This window comes from Gracilinanus agilis, chromosome 3 (genome assembly GCF_016433145.1).
Source record: "Gracilinanus agilis isolate LMUSP501 chromosome 3, AgileGrace, whole genome shotgun sequence".
Classification (NCBI taxonomy): Eukaryota; Metazoa; Chordata; class Mammalia; order Didelphimorphia; family Didelphidae; genus Gracilinanus; species Gracilinanus agilis.
The window spans coordinates 418,472,961-418,497,039 of NC_058132.1; the positions used below are offsets into that span (position 1 = coordinate 418,472,961).

General features: G+C 37.2%; 1 pseudogene; it reads right to left on the bottom strand.

Annotated features, from left to right (window-relative positions):
• Positions 1–15,721: 15,721 nt before the first annotated feature.
• LOC123241657 lies at positions 15,722–16,150 on the bottom strand (annotated as a pseudogene).
• Positions 16,151–24,079: the final 7,929 nt, after the last annotated feature.

Consider the following 24,079-nt stretch of genomic DNA (forward strand, 5'->3'; position numbering starts at 1 on the left):
AGGGAGCAAATAATGCTTCTAACTTGGTATTGAAGTGGGTAAATAAACACACAGGGGCTTCTGGGGGGAAAGGGATGAAGGAGGAATGAAGGGTGAAGAAGAATAACTACCTTAGACAAATACAAATGGGCTGTGACAGTTTGGGTGAGTGGCAGTTGGGATCCAACTGACTCTCAGACTACATCAGCCAGGAATACCTACTTACTATGGAAAAGAAACAACAGGAAATTAAAAAACACTATTTAATAATGAATTTAAAGGGTAAGTAATGTAGGAAGAGGTCACCCAAACCTAGGTATCTAAGGACAAAACCCAAGGACTGGGAGCTGGGTCAGGATCTACACCATTCTAATCCAGGATACCTGAATTAGCCTAAAAGGCTGGAAGATGAATGGATGTCTCACAACTTGAGTTCACTTCTGTTCCAGTGATGATCCAGGACAGGTCCTCTGCAAAATTAATCCAAAGGGAGAATGGAGGTGGTGAGTTAATCCAGTCTGGAAGACCACCTTTCAGAGCTGTGATCAATGCTTACACATGTATTTCCTGGTAGAACAGATGACCCCTTGATAAAGAAGATCCCCTATCCACTAGAGACAGTTAACAACATCACACTGTTCCTCCATAACAGAGTCCTCAGGAAAGACTTCCTTCCTTGCCACTATTCCATCATTGGAATCTTTAGGTCTTATCTGACAGCCTACATGCTAATTTCACTAAATGTCTAAACTCTTAATTTTTCCTCATAACAATATAAACTCTCTCTGAAGAGACCAGAGTAGTAACCTCTAGTTCCAACTTCCTGCTTACTCTCCTGGCAAGAATGAAAGTCTTGGAGAAGGATTGGAAAGAAGAGACTAGAGAAGTCTCTTTAGCCTTGCTTTGAGACCCTGGCCAAACATTGGCCCCTCTTTCCACACTGTCACAAAAGGGGAAAACCAGTTCATTTCTCACTCACTTTCTTTTGTGGCTAAGAACTTGGACTGGCTATTTGAGGAATTAGATGGAAGTGTACTTTCTTATGTCCCATGTCACCCATTTTTCTTCTTCACCCACAAACCATGAATGCATGGTCACTTCTGTTTCTTCCTTGACCTTAGATTAATGAATATTTCAAGCTGAGTATGCCTAGCTATCCTGATAGTGACTTAACATCTAGTACTCAGAGTCTGAATGCTTAGAAAATAAATTATTTTAATAAAAATATATACAAGTATAAGAATTTCTCAAGGTGGTTAAAATGATATTAAAAGCAAGAGCAGCTAGGTATCTCAGTAGATAGACAGCCAGACCTGGAGATGAGAAGTCCCAGATTCAAATCTGCCCTCAGATGCTTCCTAGCTGTGTGATTCTGGGCAAGTCACTTAGCCCCAGTTGCCTCACCCTTACTGCTCTTCTGCCTTGGAGCTCATACTTACATAGGTTCTAACACAGACAGTAAGGATAAGAAAGAAAGAAAGAAAGAAAGGAAGAAAGAAAGAAAGAAAGAAAGAAAGAAAGAAAGAAAGAANACTAGGTGGCTCAGTAGATAGAGAGCTGCACCTGGAGACAAGAAAGACCCCCATTCAAATCCAGTCTCAGACACTCGTTATGTGATCCTAGGTGTGTCACTGTCTGTTTGCCTTAAACCAAGGGAGAAAGAAATGGCAAATGGCTCCAGAATCTTTGCAAAGAAAACCCACAGCATGAAGGTAGCTAAGTGCCTCAAGCTTGGAGTTGGAAGGACCCAAGTTCAAATCTGGCCTCAGACACTTCCTAGCTATGTAATCCCAATTGCATAGCCCTTACCACTCTTCTGTCTTGCAACCAATTCAGACAGAAGGTAAGAGTTTTAGAGGGAGAGAGGGAGGGAAGGAGGAAGGGAGGGAGGGAGGGAGGGAAGGAAGGAAGGAAGGAAGGAAGGAAGGAAGGAAGGAAGGAAGGAAGGAAGGAAGGAAGGAAGGATGGAAGGAAGGAAAAGTCAAGCATTCTGAATCTGCCTAGTGTTAAGAGAAACAAAACAAAATTATCACCTATCAGAAGGGGGGTTGCAGATAGTTGGGATGTGTCCTGGTAACCCCCTGCTTGAAGATTAAGGGTCAATGCTACTCACACACCACCCCTCCTTACTAGGGAGACACTTGGGGTTGCTAAATTCCTGAGTGAAGGTTCCCCAATATGGAGATGTCAGGGATGAAAGGCTAGAGGGAGATGCTATCTATTGAAGGGGAACCAAGGGACCCCCCTCAATTACTCAGAGCTCTGGTTATTTGACACAAGCCTCCCCATTCCTTTCCACCCTCAACCCACAAAGATTCTGTCTCCCTCCCAAAGTAACTGTTCAGATCTGACTTGAATCTCTTAACCAGGATTTATTCAGGAAAACAGATAAATGGGGATTGTCTGAGATGGGTGTGGGGGAAAAAGGGGTACAAGGGATCCCTGAATTCCTTTTCAGTCCTTGATGGGGATAGGTAATAGCAGAAACACATCTGCATTCCCCAAAACCAGCTTCTCTGACCCAAAACCCAAATAAGTATCTTCAATCCTAATATATTGAATATCTATAAGAATAGTTTGATAAAGAAAAGGTTCAAGCAAGGTGGTGGCCCACAGGAGCCGGCTCCCTACCAGAGTCCAGGCCCCCTGGCCAAACTGAGGAACCGTGATATTAGGTCTTCCAAGGTGATTCAAACCAAATAGACTGATTGTAGCAGCTGAAGGTCTCTGGGAAACTCTTCAATTTGGGGGTTTGAGGATACTGTAGGTCCCACAAAATCTCTGCCTCCCACCTCTCTGTCCCTCCAGAGCTACGGAGAGAGAGTGAGTGCCAGTTGGTTTCTTCCCACAATTCTTAGCCCTCAGGCCAACTGTCATCCTTCCTGGGTCCTTCTGTGTTCCATCAGAGAATTCCACAATGCAAGCTTGCTTGACCTCTTGCCATATCTTATCTAGTCTGTTACACACCCTTGAGTCAATAGTTGGGAAGGGCTTCAATATTTGTCCCAAAATTCCTCATGTTCATTTGGCCCCCAAATCTTCATGGATGATGTCCTGGTCCCAGTTCTTGTGGCATTTGCCTTTGCCTGAATTTTTGCTTTTCTCGATGTGTTTAGTCTCCCCTTTTCAGTCTTGGCTTAGCTGCTGTTCTCAGCTGAGATACTGCTGGGTTCTTTCAGAAATATAATAAAACTTGTCCAAGATCACTGATTATATAATAAATGACACGCAGAGAAACAAAAAATATACTCAGAGTTTAAGTACCACTAAACAAGAGTCATTGAATTCCAAACATCAGTTTTAAACTACATTGTTGTTCTTTGTCCTTCATTTTCAAAGAGGACCAATGAATGTCATGGCTAGGTGATATCTTGAATTGCATATGAGTTGGATTTAAGTGAGGCAGAATTACAGACATCAGCCTCACTCTGTCCTCCAGAGTAATCCAAGTCCAGTGACAAGACAAGTCAGAATGACTGGCAATGGCCTAGGATGCTGACCAAGCTCTAAGCACTCTACAACCTCTGCTTCAGCCACCTTCATAGCTTTTTAACAATAGTCCTGTAGATGATATCTCAAGCTTGATTTTGCAGATGTGTTCATCTTAAGTAAATGGCAGTAATAAGAACTCTTACCCTAGCAACACTTTAGAAACCTCCCAATTTTATTTGAAGGTTGATATTTCTTTTCTTTTCTTTTTTTTAAGATATTTTATTTTCCCAATTGCATGTAATAATTTTCCACATACATTTTCTGAGATTATAAGATCCAAATTGTCTCCCTCCTCTTCCCTCTCCCATCCTGGAGATGGTAAGGATTAGATCTGGGTTATAAATGTGTTTATCATGCAAAATATACTCCCATATTGGTCATTATCGTAAGAGAATACACTCATATAAAATAAAAATCCACAAATAAAAACACAAATAAACTAAAGTGAAAAATCGTATGCTTTGATTTGCATCCCAACTCTAATAGTTCTTTTTCTGGAGGTGGATAGCATTCTTTGTCATAAATCCTCCAGAATTGTCCTGGAGCATTGTATTGCTGAGAGTAACTAAGTCTTTCACAGTTGATCATCATACGATATTGCTGTTATATGTACAGTGTTCTCCTGGTTTTGCTTATTTCACTCTGCATCAGTTCACGAAGGTCTTTCCATGAAGGGTGATATTTCTATAATAGGATGTAGAGGAGCCATGTTGCCCCAAGTTAGTTCCCTTCCAGACTAATTTTTCCTTTCAACAATTCTTTCTGATATACCCTATATATTATAGTGAATATCCAGTACATTTCCCAAATCATCATGTCTCTAGGCTAGAACAAAACCAAATAATGGCAATTTGATCAATAATCACCATATTGTTTTGAAGATCAGAGTTCCCTGGTTTTAGAAATCTCTCACCCTCTCCTGTTGGAATATACAGATGTGTGAGTAGAGAAAAGATACTTAGCCTTGGAGCAAAGAAAGTTCATTTTCTCTATTGGTGATTCAGTTATTTTCCTGACCTTTTCATATACAAATTATTTGCATATGAACCCAAGGTTCATATACTCAACATATACTCCTCCAAAAGGTGCAAACAAACCTACTTCATTCAGTTCAACTGTGTATGCTTAAAACATTTATTCTGTGATAGTTCAATTTAAAATATCTGAGACTAATTTGGGGGTAAAAATATCAATTTATTGATTAAGCTAGCATTTAACCACTAAATTAGTTGTGGTTAGACTGTTGATCTTGATAAGCAACCAGGAAGTTCCTTCACGTAGATCTATAAATACAATTTGGGAGCTCATTATTCAGTCCCTCCCTTGGACATTTCAAGACATCTCTAACTGGTAAATCACTAATGAGGAGATGCCCTTAGAGATCTGAACTCCTCCCTCATGACTTCATCACTGGGGAGGTGGGTCTTGGATAAATAAGGAAAATGCCAAGGAAATGTTCAAAAGGGTTAAAGTTTGCCATGGTTGATCTGCTCTTCCTTTAATACTTTCAAAGTCTTAACAAAAGACAGTAGGTTACACCCCAGTTTAATAGCTTGGGGCCTGGGAGTAACCTCAGCTAGAAAGGAGGCTGTTTTAGCTTGGTCTTAGAAGGCTAAGTGAAAATGATGTCACATAGAATTCAATATTAATTTTCTTCAGTAGTAAAGGTGCAGATCTAGATTTCTTGATGCCAGTCAAACTTAATGTGTTAGTACTGTGCTTTCAGTACCTTAGTACAAATAAATTTTTATAGGAAATCCACACACTGAGAATTGTTAAGATAATTTCTTGACTTAGTATCTTCTTATTGTTGTTAGTCAGATACTCTAGATAAAGGACCAAGGTAACAGTATTGGATCTTGTTTGTAGGTTCCCACAATGGATAATAGAGTCAGATAAAAAACTTAATCTTAATTTAATAAAAGTTATAAGGATTTAAGAAGGTGATAAACAGGAAATCCTAAAAAACTAGGGATACTAAGCTTTTACCCACTTCCAACTGATTCCCCCCAATGGGGTTTTTTCTCCTGATAACTAGGCTACTCTTTACCACTAAATAAAACCCAAAATTTCCTATCTAAATAACCTATTTCCAATAACTTAAAAATGACATAATTATCTTAAATGACAAAATTATCAAAAAGACCAATAAGAGCAAGTTTGATTGAGGCTTAACCAAAGTTCTGCTGAGACTCCGGGTTTCCCACAGAGCCCAGAGAAAAGAAAAGATCTTCGGGTTTCTTCTCTGTCAGTAACTTCTCTCCAACCACAGCCAAACGATCAACAAACTCCAACTCCTGGTAGTCCCAAAATGTCACAGGGAAAAACCAAGGAGCTCAGGAACCTCGCTGACTCTAGGACCAAGTTCAGATCCATAGAGAGTCAGTCAGACAACTGACCAGAATCTCTGAGCTCCCAGTGGCAGTTAAAAAAAAATTCAGGGGACAGCTGGGTAGCTCAGTGAATTGAGAGCCAGCCCTAGAGATGGGAGGTCCTAGGTTCAAATCTGGCCTCAGACACTTCCTAGCTGTGTGAACCTGGGCAAGTCACTTGACACCCATCCCCTACCCTTACCACTCAGGTTTAAAAAAAAATATCCAGCTGGGAATTCCAACCCAACTCTTGCTTTGCATTCTGAACTGGCTTGAACCCTTTTGATAGAAACTTCTCTCCTGTCACTCAACTCATCAAAATCAATTACTAATCAATAATATTCCTAATAGAATGCAGGATGTTTTTTTTTTATCAACTTTCTGATTCCTGGTTGGATGTAGATATGTATACTTTGTATTTTTTTTAAGCTTCTATTCTGAACTTAAATAGAATAAAAAGAGCATTTCCATTAATAGCAGAATCCCTGTGTTCTGCTCTCTCATTCTAAGAGATCTGGACATTTTTCTTTTATGATTTCTTATAATATATACTAGTGATGGAGAACCTATGGTATGGTGCCAAAGATGGCACAAAGAGCACTCTCCGTGGACACACAGTCTCCCCCCATGTTCCTTACTAGAAAGGCAGAGTGATTCACATGAAGCTGCTCCCCTCCCTCTCTCCACCACCCCTGATGACATTTTTTTCACTTCCCCCTCCCCTCTGCCCAGCTTCCCAATGGGAACACTCAGGGGGTAAGGTGGCAGCTCATGCGTGGCAGAGCTGGAGGGAAGCAGAGAGCTTGGACCCCTCCCATCCCCTTCTCTACACTTGCTGAGGACATTCCTCACCTCACCCACTCCTCCTCCTAGCAGCCCAATGGGAGTGCTTTCTCCCTCCCCATGTGGGGTAAGGTGGTGGAGTTCACCCAGCATGTGGTGGGGGCATGGCATGCAGTCTCTGGGGGTTGGGGTGGGGGCAGAGCCCAGTACTACATCTCTAAAAGGTTCATCATCACTGATATATACTGTCTACACTCTTTTTCTTTGTTCACAGCTTTCAGGTAATTTCATAATTCTTAAATTATCTCTCCTGAATCTGTTTTTTTTTTATCAGTTATTTTTTCCTATGAGCTATTACAAATTGTCTTCTATTTTTCAGGCTTTTAATATTGTTCTTATTATTTCTTAATCTTATTGACTTCTATTTTTAGTACAATTAGAATTTTCAAGGAATTATTTTCTTCAGTAAGATTTTGTACCAAGGTGTTAATCCTCTTCATGTCTTTCTACTCCCAACCCTACTTCTTATCTCTATTCTCATTCTTCCCTATACTGCTCTCATTTGTTTTTTTTTAAACCTTATATGCATCTTAGAATCAATACTTAGTAACAGTTCCAAGACAGAAGAGCAATAAGGAGGGGACAATTGGGGTTAAGAACACAGTGCTGGACTGTGTCTGAGGCCATATTTGAAACCAGGACCTCCTATCTCTGGGCCTGGCTCTCTATCCACTGAGCCACCTACCTGCCCCTCTCATTTGGTTTTTAAAATAACTTTAATATCTTTTAAAAATTCTTGCTTTAACATTTCTAGGAATTCTTGAATTTCTGTCCAAATTGCAGTTTTCTTTGAGGCTTTGCTTGTAGATATTTTTGAATCATCTTCTTCCTTATTGTTATAATAACTCTTTTTTGGTCATTTTTTTTTGTTTGCTCTCTCTTCCAGCCTTCTCAAATTTAAACTTTACGTTAGTGTTTGGCTCTATACATTTTGAGGAAGAGTTGTGTCTAGCCTGAGTTTCTTTCCTCTTATATCTTTTTGCTGCTTTCATAGCAGCTATGGGCACCTGCAAACTTTCGGTGCCCCCATCATGGTGTGATTTGACAGAAAGATCTGTTAATTGTCCTCCTTGGACTGATTTCTGCAAGTTCCTGACCTCTGTCAGTTTTTTTGCTGTGTAGGAGTTTGAATAAACTATTCTCTTTCAGTCTAAGATACTGCATGCTACTCCTGGGACAAGAGCAACATAGCTACCCTTTGTTTCTGGAATTTCTTCCATACTCAATACACAGTTAAAGTCAGCACTCATAAACATTCCTCTAACATGGATCCATGACCTAATATTTGGTTGTGGGTGACAGCTGCCAGATGTTACTGATTCTAGAAACCAATCTTAATCAGAGGTCCCCTAGGATTTTTCTGGTCCAATGATTCCTGCTCTGGTGCCTAATCTTGACCTTCTCCCTATCCCTGAGGGATCCCATCACAGGATGGGATAGTGGACTAGGATAAAGAAGCCCTAAATCTAATAATCTAGTTTCTCCACCAAAAATCCCACGATAAGCCCTCACAAACTTTCTTCATGGAAGTTGAAGCTACTCTCTCTATTCTTTCTTTCTACCTAAAGAAAGTCTAGCTAACTAATCCTGACTGGCTGGTCCACTAATAAATCAGGACAGCATGTAGTTTATCGGGTAAAAATGGCTAGATGTAATGAGGAATTTCACCCTTGATGCCAGAGGCCTGAATCAAGTTGATCTGGCTCTTCTTAATGGTACAGTCCCTGGGTCTTCACAGCTCACACACACACAGAGATTTCAGGATGGAACAGAAATGCCACAGCTCACAGGATCACAGATGTATTTTGATGACGGGAACCTCTAAGGTTTTGTCAGGAAAGTCAGTTACCTCCTTCTGGCTTCTACAATATTGCTGCGGGAAGTCAGTCTCTGCTCTCCTTGGTGCTCAGTAATCAAAAGACCCCAATAGTCTCCGTGTGTTGCCTTTTAAGCAGTCCTCCCATTCCAGAATAGGGTCCATAAAGTTCTGTGCATGTGCCAACCCCTGCTTTGCAAAATCATGCACCAGACTTTTGCAAAAACTTCCACCTGTCTCTTTCCTTATTATATTTCCCCTTTTGCACAGATCAAAACTCATTTGAGTGTTGATTAATTTTCTTTTGTTTTGCAATATTTATTCCTATGCCTAGATATCTGGAGTTGTTTATTTGATCTAAGTTTAATATCTTTATTATTAATAATAATATAAGATTTAATATTAAATATATTAAGCAGATATCATCTGCTTGTACTCGAAATCTTTAACTTTAATTAATTTAAAATTTAATTATTTTTTTTGAGATAATAAGTAATTTTGTCTCTCCCCCCCCCCCCCGCCATGATCCTCCCATTGTTCATTTTCTGGTTCCTTCCCCATTTGATAAATAATTTCCTGAATGCGGAACCTCAGAGCTATCTCAGTATCAGTCTCATTGATGGGCAATTCATGTTTCACTTGGTCTCTACTCCCAAGTGACTTCTGAAGAAGGAATAGAATTGGCTCCAGATGACTACTGGGCTTCTTCCTTCAGGCTTAGTGAAGTTCTATATACAAGTGTTCTGCCCCAGCTTATTTATATCCCATTTTTCAGTCTGAACTTTGTTGAAGCACAAAGGCATGCCAAGGTACTGTCCCAGTCAGAGAGGTTACATTATCCAGGCCCTTTTATTTTTCACTGATTCTAGGAGGAGAGAGGGAAAGCATTCAGTTATTTTTGTTGTAAATTCATGAGCCAATTTGTGTAGCTCTACTGCAGGAGACTGGTGGGTGATTAAAGAAAGAGTGTTAAGTGAGCACAAGAGGGGTTAGGGATTATTAGCCTTCTCTAAAGATACTTTGTTAGGTTTTTACCTCATTTGGGTTCTGGTGTTGTAGACTGCATACTCAGCTGAAATGACTTTATTTCTTCCTTATAAATCCTAATTTTGAGAGGTTTGAGAGGTCATGAAGACTGGAGAAAATGTTCCCAGTTTTCTATCTTGTTATTCATGTGATTTGGAGGTTGATACATATCTACACAATAATAACAAAATCCAAGATAATTAGAGAATGGCAAATCCTATTCAAAATAACTACAAAATGCATAAAATATTTGAGGATCAATCTACCTACCAAAACACACAAAATATTTGTAAAGAATCCAATTTTCAAAGTATCTTTAAAGGTATAATTGGTTTTTTTCTGGACATTCCTAAATTGCTTAACTGTAAGCACCCTGAAATGATTTGGGAGCATACCTCAATCACCTAACCTATAAGCATTCTGCATTCTCTACCACATGGGTGGTCTTGTTAGATTGGCTGCATAACTGAAAGAGAATGAATCTTTAAAACTGGCCAGACTGAGCCAGTCTCTCTCTTTCTGGCTCATGTTCTTTTCCTGATGCTTCCAAATCTCAGTTCACCCATAACATGGGAGCCATGAACTAAAATATAAATGAGAATACCTTACCTCTACAGACTCAGAAATGGGCCTGGAGCCTCTGTTCTGTGCTGCTTGTCTTCAATTTCAGGTGCCACTAGATGTAGGAAATTAAACCCAGAGACCTTGAAATCAGGATTATAAAATGGATATTGCAGCCAATCAACCTGAAAGAGAATGTTGAAGAAGCCAGAGTGCCTGCAACTCAAGCTTAGGAGGAGGTTGGGATAATTTTTGAACTTAAAACTTGGTCTGTGCTCTATAAGAACTAAGCTAAGCTATAAACTTACTTCCCTTTAAGATGGTATGGTAGCAAAGTAAGTTATGCTTTCAGCATATTGAGGTAGCTAATTTGTGTGTTTCTTGTTATACCTTTAGAAATAAAAATTTTATTTGTGGCTAAATGGAACTTGGGTACAGGGTGCACCCCTATACTTGGGGGAACACCAGCATAGGCTGAAGCCATTTGTGGAAAGCAAAGATAGCCCCAAGTGCTCTTAAGAGTACTAGAAAACCCCTGGGAGAGTGGCAAAATGTCATATATATCTTACCTTCAAGTAGTGAGGGCCAAGGTAGTCAGTAGTACAAAAAAATAAAGAGCAACTTAAATAGTCAGAGAAATATTTGGTGCTCCTGTCAGTACTGTGCCAATATAATACAAATGACAATACTACAAAATACCTTCCCTGCTCCTCCCCTAGTAAGGTCCATGGCCCCAAAAATTGGATTGGAGCTTTGATCTGTTTTGTTTTGTTTGTCCTCAGTTTTAGGTGCAGCTGATAGAATCTTCACTGGCCCTGGAAATTCAAGATATGACAACTTGGGAAACAGGATTCCCAAGCTAAACTTGTAGCCAACCCAGCAGGAAAACTGAGAGAAACTTGAGATTTACACCAAAGATGGATGTGGGTGGGTATCTGGATTTGGAACTTGGACCTGCACTGCATAAGAATAAAGCTAAAAACTGTAAACCTAATCCCTTCCAACGCCTCAGAGTATGAGGTGATGAAGGGGATATTATGACTGGAGGTGTTGGGGAAGATATGTTTGTATGTTTATTATTGCTATTCCTTTAAAGTAAATATGAATATTGCTCTTTAAAAATTAATCCAATTGTTAAGTGGAAAAATGGACCTGGGATCCAACGGACCCCCTACAATTAGGAGGAGGGACCTGGAGCCAATGGCAAAAAGTCCAGACACCCCCAAGATCCCTTAAGAGTTCTTAAGAAATATAGAAAGGAGAGTGAAAACTAACATACCTGGTTTTCAGGCAATGGGGCACTGTTATATTGGGAAGGTTAAAACCACAGGAATTAGCCACTGATTGAATATGGGAGTTAGAGAGAGTGAGGAGCCAAAGGTTGACACCCAGGTTTTGAGCCTGGGTGGTAGGGAATATCATTACACTCTCCACACTAATAGGAAAGTGAATAAGAGTAGAGGATTAGAGGAGAAATATGAGTAAATTTTTAGATATGTTGATTTTAATGTATCTATGAGACAACCAGTTCAAAATGTCTAAAAAGCAGTCAGAGCTGCCAAACTGAAGGCTGGGAAAGATGTGAGAAATGGACAAATAGTTCTGAGAATCATCTGCATAGAGTTGATAACTGAAACCACAGGAGCTGATTAGGTCTCCAAGTGAAATAAGTATAAAAAGAGAAGAGAAGAGAGCCCAGTTCAGAATGGGTGTGACATGGATCCAGAGCCAAGCAAAGGAGACAGACAAGGAGTGGTCAGACAAGTAGAAGAATGAGGAGAGAGCAGTGTCATGAAACTAGAGAAAAGAAAGGATCAAGGAGAAGGAAGTGACTGACAATGTCAAAAGCTTGACAGAAGTCAAAAGGGACTTGTATTTTAGTATTTCAAAGTATATTAGAAAGTGCATTTATGCTGTCCTTTCACTAGATAACCTGTCAAGAAACAAATGGGTAACAACAATTTTGCCACAGTTCAATGTGTTCTCTTTCTTTAGAAATCCATGTAATGAAAAACATGTGCAAAGGCACACAGACCTACACTCAAAAGCTTTTGGAAGAAAGCAGAACAGTAAACCAATTGTCAGCAAAAGCCCTCAAGCATGAATCATAACAGAACTTAAAGAACTTTTGAGATTCTATATAACAACATCTGAAAGAAAATGGAAAAATCCTATCATATTTACAAATACTTGGCTTTTTGTCACCTTTTCACAAAAATATGAATGTTTTCTAAATTTTAAACTTTCATCTGTACTTTTTATTTTTTTCAATTTTCCATTCCAAATTTCCTTTTTTCCCCATAACCCCTCTCTACTCCTTAAGAAGACAAGAAATATAATACCCATAATACTTTTGAAGTCAATTCCATAATAATTATGGGGAAAAAGAAAAAAAGATAAAGTGAAAAAAATATTTCAGTATACCCTCAGAGTTTATCAGTTCTCTTTATGAAAGTAGATAGCACTTTTCATCATGAATCCTTTGGAATTGTTACAAATTATTATGCTGATCAGAATAGCTAAGTCTTTCCAGTTGATTGTCATACAATATTGTGGTTATAATGTTTTCCTGGTTCTTCTCACTTCATTCATAAAAGTCTTCCCAGATTTTTTTTAGAACATCCCTCATTATCATTTCCAATAACACAATAGCATTCCATCACAATCATACCACAACTTATTCAGTCATTCCTCAGTTTATGAGCATCTCTTCCTTTTTAAATTCTTGGCTACCACCAAAAATAAGTTGATATAAATATTTTTGCAAATATGGGCCCTATTCCCTTTTCTCTGATCTCTTTAATACAGAACTAGTAACAGTATTACCTGTCAAAGAATAAGCACATTCTTGTAGCCTTTTGGGCATAGTCATAAATTGTTCTCCAGAATAATTGGACCAGTTTACAACTTTAACAATGCATTAGCATCCCTATTTTTCTACAAGCCCTCCAGCATTTGTAATTTTCCTTTTCTGTCATGTAGCCAATCTGATGGGTTATGAGGTAGTTGTTTTAATCTGCATTTCTGTAATTATTACTGAGTTCAAGCATTTTTCCACATGACTATAGATAGCTTTAATTTTTTTTCTTTTGAACACTGGCTGTTCATCTCCTTTCACCACTTATCAACTGGGGAATGGCTTATTTTTATAAATTTAGGTCAGTTTTCTATGTATTTGAGAAATGAGGCCTTTGTCAGGAAAACTTGCAGGGAAAAAAATTCTTCCTGTTTTCCTTCTAATTTTGAATGAATTGGTTTTGTTTCTGTAAAACCTTCTTAATTTCATGTAACTAAAATCACCTCCTGTGACTCTCTCTATTTCTTGTTTGTCATATCCATAGGCCTTACAGGCAAATTTTCTCATATTTCCTTACTTTGCTTCTAGAATCACCTTTTATGTTTAAAACATGTATCCTCATGTAAAACCCAGTTGAATTGCTCATTGGCTGTGGGAGAAGGGAGAGAGATGGAGAGGGAAAGAATATGAATCATGTAACCATGGAAAAAATATTCTAATTTAATTTAATTAATTAATTGATTTTAAAAAATAAAAAATTAAAAAATGTAACCTTTTCATCTTATCTTGATAAATAGTGTGAGATACTGTTGGCTAGTTGAGATACTCCTGATGGCTAGTTTTTTCCAGATTGTTTTCCAGTTTTCTCAGTAGTTTTTATTGAATTGTGAATTCTTATCCCAAGATCTAGGCTCTTTGGGTTTTCAAACATTAGGTTACTGTGGTCATTTACTTCTGTATATTGTGTACTTAATCTATTCCACTGATATGTCACTCTTTTTCTTTGCCAGATGGTTTTGAAGTTCACCACTTTTTAGACTAACTGGAGATATGGAACTGTTACAATGCTTTTCTCCACTTTTTTTTCATTGACTCCCTTGAGATTTTCTGACCTCTTGTTTTTCTGGTTGAATTTTGTAGCACTATAAAATAATTCTTTTGAAGTTTGATTGGTATGGCACTGAACTGGACTTAATCACCCATGAATAATTAATATTTCTCCAAATGTTTAGATCTTTCTTTATTTGTATCTCAGTGTTTTTTCATTTTGTTCATATAGTTCTGCAGTGTATCTTGGCAAATATACTCCCAAGCATGTTATGTAGTGTGCAGTTATTATAAATAGAATTTCTCTTTTTAACTCTTCCTTCTGGTTTTGTTGGTAATATACAAAATTGCTAATGATATATGTGGGTTTCTTTTAAAACCTGCAATTTTGCTATAGTTGTTAGTTGTCAACTAGTTTTTTAGTTTATTCTCTAGAGTCCTTTTTTTCTTTTAATTCTTTACCTTCTGTCTTAGAATCAATACCAACTATTGGTTCCAAGGCAAAAGAGTAATAAAGACTAGCTGACTGGAGTTAAGTGACTTGCCCAGAGTCACACAGCTAGGAAGTATTTTATTTTAGATTTGAACCCAGGACCTCCCATCTTTAGTCTTGGCTTTCTATATACTGAGCTGACCCCATAGAATTCTTTAAGTAAAATATCATATCCCCTGCAAAAAAAATTATAACTTTATTTACTCAATGCCTTATTCCCTTCATTCATCTTTCTTGTCATTTATAACACAATATTAAATAACAGTGGCGAAAACAAAAAAATTTGCTTCACTCCTAATCTTGTTAGAAAAGCTTCTTGTTTATCCCTATTACAGATGTTTACTCTTAGTTTTAGATAGAAGCCACTCATTTTAATAAAAGATCCATTTATTCCTTTGGTTTCTACTCTTTTAAATAGGGTACTATATTTTGTTGGGGAAAAAAAACCTTTTCTAAATTTAATGAGATAATCATATGATTTGGGGTTTTTATTGATATTGTCATTTATGCTGATAGTTTTCTTAATATTGAACCTTATTAAATTCCCTATTTCTCTTTCATGCTTTTTTTTTTATACTTCACTTTATTTAACTGTCAAATTTTTATTCAGCTCTGGTCTTTTCAACATGAATGCTTTAATGAAATGGTCTTGTTTTTCATTAAATATCCATTTTTTCCCTGTTCAGTTTATACTCAATTTTGCTGGTTATTCCTATTCCTTTGCCCTCTGGAATATCATATTCCAAGCTTTCTGCTTACTTATGATGGTAGTTGCTAAATCTTGTGTGAACCAGACGGTGGTTCCATAGTGTTTAAATAGTTTCTTTCTGGCTTTTTGCAATATTTTCTCCTTGACCTAGGTGTTCCAGAACTTGATCATAAAATTACTCAGAGTTTTTATCTGGGACCTCTTTCAGGAGTTGTTTGGCAGATTCTTTCAATTTCTTTTTTGCCCTCTGGTTTGAAAGAGAGCTGGGCAGTTTATTTTCTTGAAACATTTCTAAACTCATATATACAAATAATGTATTGTCAAGTATCAAATTTTAAATTAGGCTCCTAGAACATGGCAAAGTAGATGCTTTTGATTTAAAATAAATAAATTAAATTAAAATAAAATAAATTCTGGTGAAAGAAAGGAGGCTAATCAGGAACTTGTCAATGCTTCAATTGAACTAGACACTTCTTGTGAAAAAAAACTGTTGAAAGTTACATTTCCACGTATTTCATTAAATTATGCAATAATATTTTTAAAAATTTCTCCAGAATCATTTTAAAGGAGATCTCTGGTCACCAAATCAAGTCATATATTTCAGGACAATAAGAATGATAATAACCAGAAAAAGGATAACAGCAACTTGAGCCATGATGGCTTTCATTTTGCATCCACACCACCATATTTGTCTTTGAAGCTGTTTAGATCTATTGCTAAAAACTATTATATTATCTGATAAGCTTTCTGATTTGTTTTAAAGTGCATCCAACCTCTCACTCCTCTTTCAATTACTTTTGTAATATTCTCTTGTATGACATCAATTACTTTATCCACCTGATTCTGTACATGGGCAATTTTGTTATTTCAAGGTTCAAATTTTGATCCAGATGGACCACCTAGGAAAAAAATTATTGGCTTCATCTGAATCTTCTTCCAAAATATTTCTCCTTTTACTTTTCATGAAACCAGCAACATTATCATCATTTAGGTGGCACATGAATTTAGAAGCCATCTTTATTACTCAAAAAGTTGTTTTCCTTTTCCCAACTTTAATGGGCAGATATATACCATCTGGGCATCTGCTGGGAACCTTCTGGTCACCCCTTAGAACCAGTCAGGCTGGGCAGGGACAGACCAGGCTGAGCTTAGTGAGTGGAAGGGAAGAGGATAAAAAGGAAGGGATGAGAAAGAGGAGGGGGAAATGGCCATGGGGATAGACCCAGTATCAGGTACTTGTTCTTCCCCAGATGACCTGCCCATACTGGTGAACATCCAAGTGCTTGGCACTTCCTGCTCCTCCACAGGGCATATTGAAGGAGGAAGTAGAGGGGAGAGGAGTGGGCAGGGCTGCTGTGGTGCAGGTGGCAGCAATTACTTACTGAATCAATGACTTCAGAGGCTGGTAGAAGGAAACAATAAAAGCAAGCTGGTAGTCCAGTGAGTCTTAAATTATCTTTCCTTAATCTATTTTCTAGCTTAGTTATTTTTCCAATAAGATATTTCAAATTTTCTTAATTTTTTCCTCCTTTTGACTTTGTTTTATTTCTTGATGTCTCACGGAATCATTAGCTTCCACTTGACCAATTCTAATTATTTTCTTCAGTGAGGTAAGTACTGCAAAAGGATACAGCAGCCAGAGCCATGATAGCCTTCATTTTGCATCCACACCACCATATTTGTCTTTGAAGAAAAAAAAAGGAATACCTATTTTACCATTTGTCCCATTCTGCTTTTTAAAGAGTTATCTTTTATAGTACTTTTTTTTAACCTCCTTTACAAGCTGTTAAATCTCTTTTCATACTTTTTTTTGTATTGATCTCATTTCTTTTCCCAATTTTTCCTCTATTACTCTCTTTTTGATTTTTAAAATACATTTTTTATTCTTTTCTACCTCTTTCTTTAGCTCTTCTGGTAATTCTGGTTGGGCTTGTATTCAATCTGTTCTTTTCTTTGGATTTACTTATAAATGTTTTCAAGACATTGTCTTCTAAGTTTGTACCTTGAGCAGATTCATCATGGTCACTTTTTATGGTCAGTTTCTTTTTCTGTTATTTACTCATTTTTTCCAACCTCTTTCTTGACTTCGAACTTTCTGTTAGAAATGGGCTCTGCTTACCCCTGGGGAATAGGGTGTAACTATCCTAAGTTTCAGTCTTTTATGTTCTCCTTTTTTCAAAACTAGGTTTGGGGTCTGTAAATTTTTCATGTTTCCAAGATGGTATGATACAGGGAGAGGTGTGGCCACTACTCTCCTGGTCTATGCTCTGGTCCTTACCTAGCCTCTGCTCTTTTATGATCACAACTTCTTTCCATCCTAGGTCCTCAACCCATACTCAGATATGGCCCTTGCTCCACTGTGACCATGAGTGCTCCTCTCTGCACCAGAGCTAAGACCTTTACCCAAGTAAGATCCCTGCTCCCTTATAACCACAGGTGCTCCTCTCTACCCTGAAACCTTGACCCACAACTGTTTAATAGACAATGAAGTTGCCAAATGGTGTTCAGCTCCATACCCAGAGCTAATATAGGAGTCTCCTATGACCTTTTTTTCAAGGGGTTCAATTCCTTTACTGTCTCTGGGCAGAGAGCTCTCAGTAACATTGCTACTGCTGCTGCCTCTACTACCTCCAAGACCCACAACTGTTGTTTTTTTTTCCTATCATGATATCATCCTAGCCAGTCACCAACCCAGGGTTTGCAAAAATTTATTTGTCTTCCTAAACTTCACTAATATGGAAAAAAATGACTTACTTTGACCTTTTGCTGATTATCCCAATTAGAATTCAATTTGGTGTGCTTTTTAAAGTTATTTTAGAGAGGAGCTTTGGAAGAGCTCAGCAAAAATGTTTATATTACTTCACCATCTCAGCTCTACCTTTAACTGTATTTTTTACATCAAAACCCAGATTAAGATATGAAGTGTATATATATGCTTCATATATGCAGATATGTATACTTTTTTTTACAAAAAAGAAAGATGTATTTAATTCAGCAAAACTTTTTATGAAAATTTTTATTTAATTAATTAATTTAGAATATTTTCCCATGGTTACATGATTCATGTTCCTTCCCCCCTCTCCTCCCACCACTCCCGTAGCCAAAGAGCAATTCCACTGGGTTTTTCATGTGTCATTGATCAAGACCTATTTCCAGATTACTAATATTTGCATTAGGGTGATTGCTTAGAGTCTACATCCCCAAATATATTCCTATCAACCCATGTGATCAAGCAGTTGTTTTTCTTCTGTGTTTCTACTCCCACAGTTCTTTCTCTGGATGTGAATAGTTCTGTCTCATAAGTCCCTCAGAACTGTCCTGGATCATTGCATTGCTGCTAATAGAGAAGTCCATTACATTCCATTGTGCCACAGTGTATCAGTCTCTGTGTATAAGGTTCTCCTGGTTCTGCTCCTTTCACTCTGCATCAATTCCTGGAGGTCATTCCAGTTCTCATGGAATTCCTCCAGTTCATTATTCCTTTCAGCACAATAGTATTCCATCACCAACAGATATCACAATCTTTTCAGCCATTCCCCAATTGAAGGGCATCCCCTCATTTTCCAATTTTTTTGCCACCACAAAGAGCTTGGCTATAAATATTTTTGTATAAGTCTTTTTCCTTTTGATCTCTTTGGGGTATAAACCCAGCAGTGGTATGGCTGGATCAAAAGGCAGACAGTCTTTTGAATTCAGCAAAAGTTTTACATGATATAAATCTACCTCTAAATAGTAGGATTTGAAAATATTCAATTAATTGTTTTTAATATACAGATATCCAGAACTATTAATACTGCATAAACTACAAATTGCACATAATTTATTTATCTTCACTGCAGCTATCTAATGAAGAAATCTTATTAACATATATCAGCTGGGATATATATATATATATTCAGGTTGGGGAATTCTTGTTTCCCTTAGTCTAACAAGTTCATTAGCATCTTTCCTACACGATGGCAATCAAAGCAGGGGAAATTTAGTTCCTTTTTTTTGTGTCTGGCTTGCTTTTGTCTGCATTCCTCAAATTCCATGATTGCCTGAGAAGTTGCATGTGGAAATAGTCAGAGGTCACTGCTTGCATTAGCACATTCAAAGGAAAAGTTATATCTGTAGGAGCTTTGGTCTTCTCCATGTGAAAGAGAAAAGCTATGGATCTAGAGTTTCTTATTCTTCATCTAAGGAATGATCCTAATGGATACATGATTTAAAAATCAGTTGTGAGCTATATTGTATTGCCTAGACTCTTTGATCTCTCTTCAAGAAATTACTCTGAAGCTAAACAAACTAAACTAAACATATCCTAGAACTCCTGAGCTGGGAATAGATTATGCATTCTCTGATCACTGCTAGGAGATGCTAAAGACTAATGTAAGACATTTTTGTATATTAGATTCATTTTTATTAATATAGTGTTAAGTTTACATTAATCATGATTTTAATATATTTAAGGATATAATCATTATAGTCCATGAGCTTCATCATTTCATATCCAAGAGGTTTACCATTTTTTCCTTACAGTATATGTGGGTTTATATACCCAGTTGTTCTTGGGAGTATTTATAAACAAATAAGACCTTAAATTTTTTTCTTGAACAAATAATTGCTTGTTCAACTATTGCATTTTAAAATTCTTCACAATTATTTAGATTTCTTGACTCTGCTAAAATATTCTTTTGACCTACAAAATAATGATTCTACATAAAAAAATTACAATACTGGAAGAAGACTTTAAACTAAACAGTTAGTTAATTTTTTCTCCTGTGTTTGCTATATAATGGTTGCTGACCTACAAAATAAAGAGTAATCTATGGGATTTTTCTTTTTTTCTTTCAAATGTAAGCCAACTGTAATAGAAATAAAGCATGGGAACATTCAATTTCAGCATGTGAATTGTACTAATAAAATTGATATTGAATAATAGTCAAATTTCTTTTTACTCCAAATATTTAAGAAAATAAAACTACAGTATGAGTGCAACTTTTTTCTTTCTTTCTTGATTTTTTATCAAAAAATTATCATATCTAAGTCCAGGATGGAAAGAAAGTTGAAAAACAAAGTACAAATTTGTTGGATTTTATTTTCAGTAAAGTTTTTGCCTTTAATAATAATATTACCTCTATAATGATAAAATGACAGAAAGTAATCTGTCAGTAGATTTGAAAATTGTGAAGACTACCATAAGAAATAATTATAGTAGTTCTAAATCTCTACACAGCAGCAACTCTGTCTCTGATCTTAGTTTCCTAATTGATATAATAAAATAGTGTGGGTGACCACTGTTATATTCATAATCTGGGAAGTGATGGATGCTACATTGAATGACGGGATGGCAGTTGAAAGACTCGAAATGTTCCCAGGTGCCATGAGCCAGGGGCAAACATCGGTTGGCCCGCGGTATAAATACCCCTGACAGCCACTTTGAGGGAGTCTCTCTGGAAGTCTCTGGACAGGAGTCTCTGGACTGGGAAATCTCTGAGTGGGTGGTTGAAAGGTGGCAGGGAGGTCTATGAAGAAGAGTGTTGGAATAACTCTGAAGCTATTTCCTGATAGACCAGTGGTTCCCAAACTTTTTTGGCCTACTGCCCCTTTTCCAGAGGGAGTAGAATGAGCAAATCTCCAGCTTCCACTTGATCAATAGCCTCCAGTCCTGATTGTCAACTAGTTTATAGATAATAGATCAATAGGGTCCCCAATCCCCAATCCTTGTCCTTGTTATCTTTTCCCTGAGTATAGTATCATGACCCTTGGGAAGGCAGTCAAACACAATCAAATCCTAAATGTTACTGGAGGCAAATCATTAGCCCAATATTAATCTATCCAACCCCAGGTTGGACCTGGAAAAGTTACCCATTTATCTAACCTCTCAAGGGTCCTTCTTGGGCAACTGTTAGAGAGAAAGGGATAAATTACAGCAGCAGTCAAGGGTGATTGGAGTTGGTGTTCTCCATCATCTGCACCTGAGAAGAGTACAGATAGATACATCAACATCATTGTACATCTATACATCTCCCTTGGACCTCTTTTATTTATAACACCATTAACATCTCTTTGAGCCCTGAATGATTATCAAAAATCTTTCATTTTTTGTTTAGTTGTTTTCCACTCATGTCCAACTCTTTGTGACCCCATTTGGCAAAGATACTGGAAAGGTTTGCCATTTTCTTCTCCAGATCATTTTACACATAAGGAACTGAGGTAAACAGGGTTAATTGACTTACTAAGGGTCACACAGAACTCATGAAGAAGAGTCTTCCTGACTCCAAGCCCAGTGTTCAATCCACCTAGATGCTCCTAAATCAGTCATAAATATTCCCAATATGCTTACATAAAGACAGAGAAAACATATGTGTGATTTGGGTTTTTAATGTCTGGGATATTTACATAGGTTAAACGGTAGTTAGCAAGACATGCTGAGCCTTGAGTGATCTAACTTGATTAGGAAAGTGATGGGCAGCTAGTTGGTGCAGTGGATAGAGAGAGCCAAACCTAAAAATGGGAGGTCCTGTGTTCAAATGTGACCTCAGATACTTCCCAGCTGTGTCAAGACCTGGGTGAGTCACTTAACCCCAATTGCCTAACCCTTACTGCCCTTCTACCTTGGAACCAATGCTTAATATCAATTCTAAGAGAGAAAGTAGGGTGTTGTTTTTTTTTAATTTAGGAAAGTTGAAGTATTGCTCCAAGGCTGTGATCTGGGAATTCAAATGATTGCATATTTTTTGAGCACTATTTTTTCAACTGATGTAAAATTCTTCAATACCCACATATTGCTATCAAAATGCTGTGGGTTTTTTCTAGATGGCCTTTAGCTAAAACATCTCTGGACCATTTTTTTAAGATGACAGTTGTTTCACATTCTCAGAATTCCAATTTGTCCAGTAATTGTTATGAACCCATCCCAGTTCTACAGCAGTTACGCAATCTGCTGGAATGAAAACAGCTGGGAAAAGTTTACAGATGACTATTCTAAAATTCGTTTTAGAAAACAACCCATTAGAATGTTCTGCTGCTGTCTTATGTGAAATCAGACTTGCTACTTACTTTTGCCTAAAGAAGGAGCTGATTACTTTATGGCAGGTTTTTGTAACCTCTGATTGCTGAATTTAAAAAAAAAAATCTATATATACATGTACATATATATATATAGATAAATTTATTTTTATTTAGTTAGTTTCCTTTGTAATACTATGCATTTTATTTTATACATTTTTAAACTTTCTGAAATGGAATCTGTAGTTTTCACCAGACTGCTAAAAAGGTCTAAAAAAAAATAATAAGATATAGATAGGTTAAGTTCAATTGTTGAAATATCTAAGCACACAATTTGTATTAATAAAATTATTACGATCTGTCCTATGTAGTAGGTAATATATTATAAAATAAAATGTTGAAACATATTGTTGAAAAATGTAATATTTCATTATAAAGTGCTTTTTATTACTCAAAGTCCTCTCATACTTATTTACTAATTAGACCTTCAATGAGGGAGGACAGATATTACAGTCTCCATTTCACAGATAAATAAAGTGAGACACATACAAGTGGTCAAGGTCACAGAGGCAAATTGTCCACATATATTTTAGACAGAGAGTGATTATGAACATTGGACTGAGCCTGGAACTGGAAAAAAGGAGAATAGTAGACTGGATTGTCTTTGAAAAGTTGCAAAATGCTTTTAATGGCCCCAAATTCTTCTTCCTGAAAGAAAGGACTATCTATTTAACAACTATTTAACTATTTGTCCACGGTTGAAAAGCAGCATAGCATAATAAATAGCTGTAAGTCCCATGCATTCTAGCTATAGGACCTTGTTGAAGTTATTAAGAGCATCTAGGTGGCACAGGGGATCCAGCGTCAGCCTTGGAATTAGGAAGATCTGAGCCCAATCTGGCCTCAGACACTGAAGAGCTGTGTGCCCTGGGGCAAGCTACTTTGCCTCTTTTTGCTTCAGTTTCTTCAACTGTAAAATGGAGATAATAACAGCCCTTATCTCTTAGGGTTGTGAGGATCAAATGAGATATTATTGGTAAAAAGCCTTTAACACAGTGCCTGACACATAGTAGGTGCTCTATAAATGCATATTCTCTTCCTTTCCCCTTTCCCCCATTCAACCTCTCAGTAAAAACAAACCAATTCTCTTAAGTAAACTACATTAGTAAATGGGGTTTCATAGGTGAGAGCTCCTAGCATGAATTAAATCACAGATCTGGACTCCTAGGGAGAAAGAATCTCATTAATGCTGTTCCATAGTATATGAAAAAAGTAAATTTGTAGATCATGAAAATAATGGTAAAGAGACTCATGAATGGTGTGAGTAGGCTGCATACACTGCTTTGGGAAAAAATGCATAAGAAAAGCAATGTAATAGGATTTCATGGTCATGTATGACCAAAAAAAAAAAAAAAAAAAAAAGGTGGGCCAAACATGCTATAAATGGTTCATTAATACAATAATAAAGGAGCTTGAGGAAGCCCCCCAGCACCTCAAGTGTACCCCTTGCAGAGGATTTTTAGGAGGGCATTGATAAGAGACATATCAAATAATAAAGTCTAGATGGGTTATGATCCGCAAATCCTGCCTTCTCAGGAAGACTCTGAATCTTTCAGACAGGGACTATCTTTTGCTTCTCTTTTGTATCCCCAGAACTCAGCACAATCCCTGACACACAGTAGGATTGAACTTTTGACTGACTTACTAAATGAAGGTGATTATTCAGATAAGACCACATAGTGGCACATGGGCGCCACATAACAGAAAGGATAATTGCAATCAGGAGCATATACAAGAGGAGAACTATAATCATGCCACATGTATTAATTGGCTGGAGGAGCTAGAACAGCTTGGCCTAAGAGAGAGCTTAGTGGAAATGGTAAGATTGTTTTCCAGTACTTTAAGGACTGATTCAAATTTTACTTTTTAAAGTAAAATTTTACAAATTTTA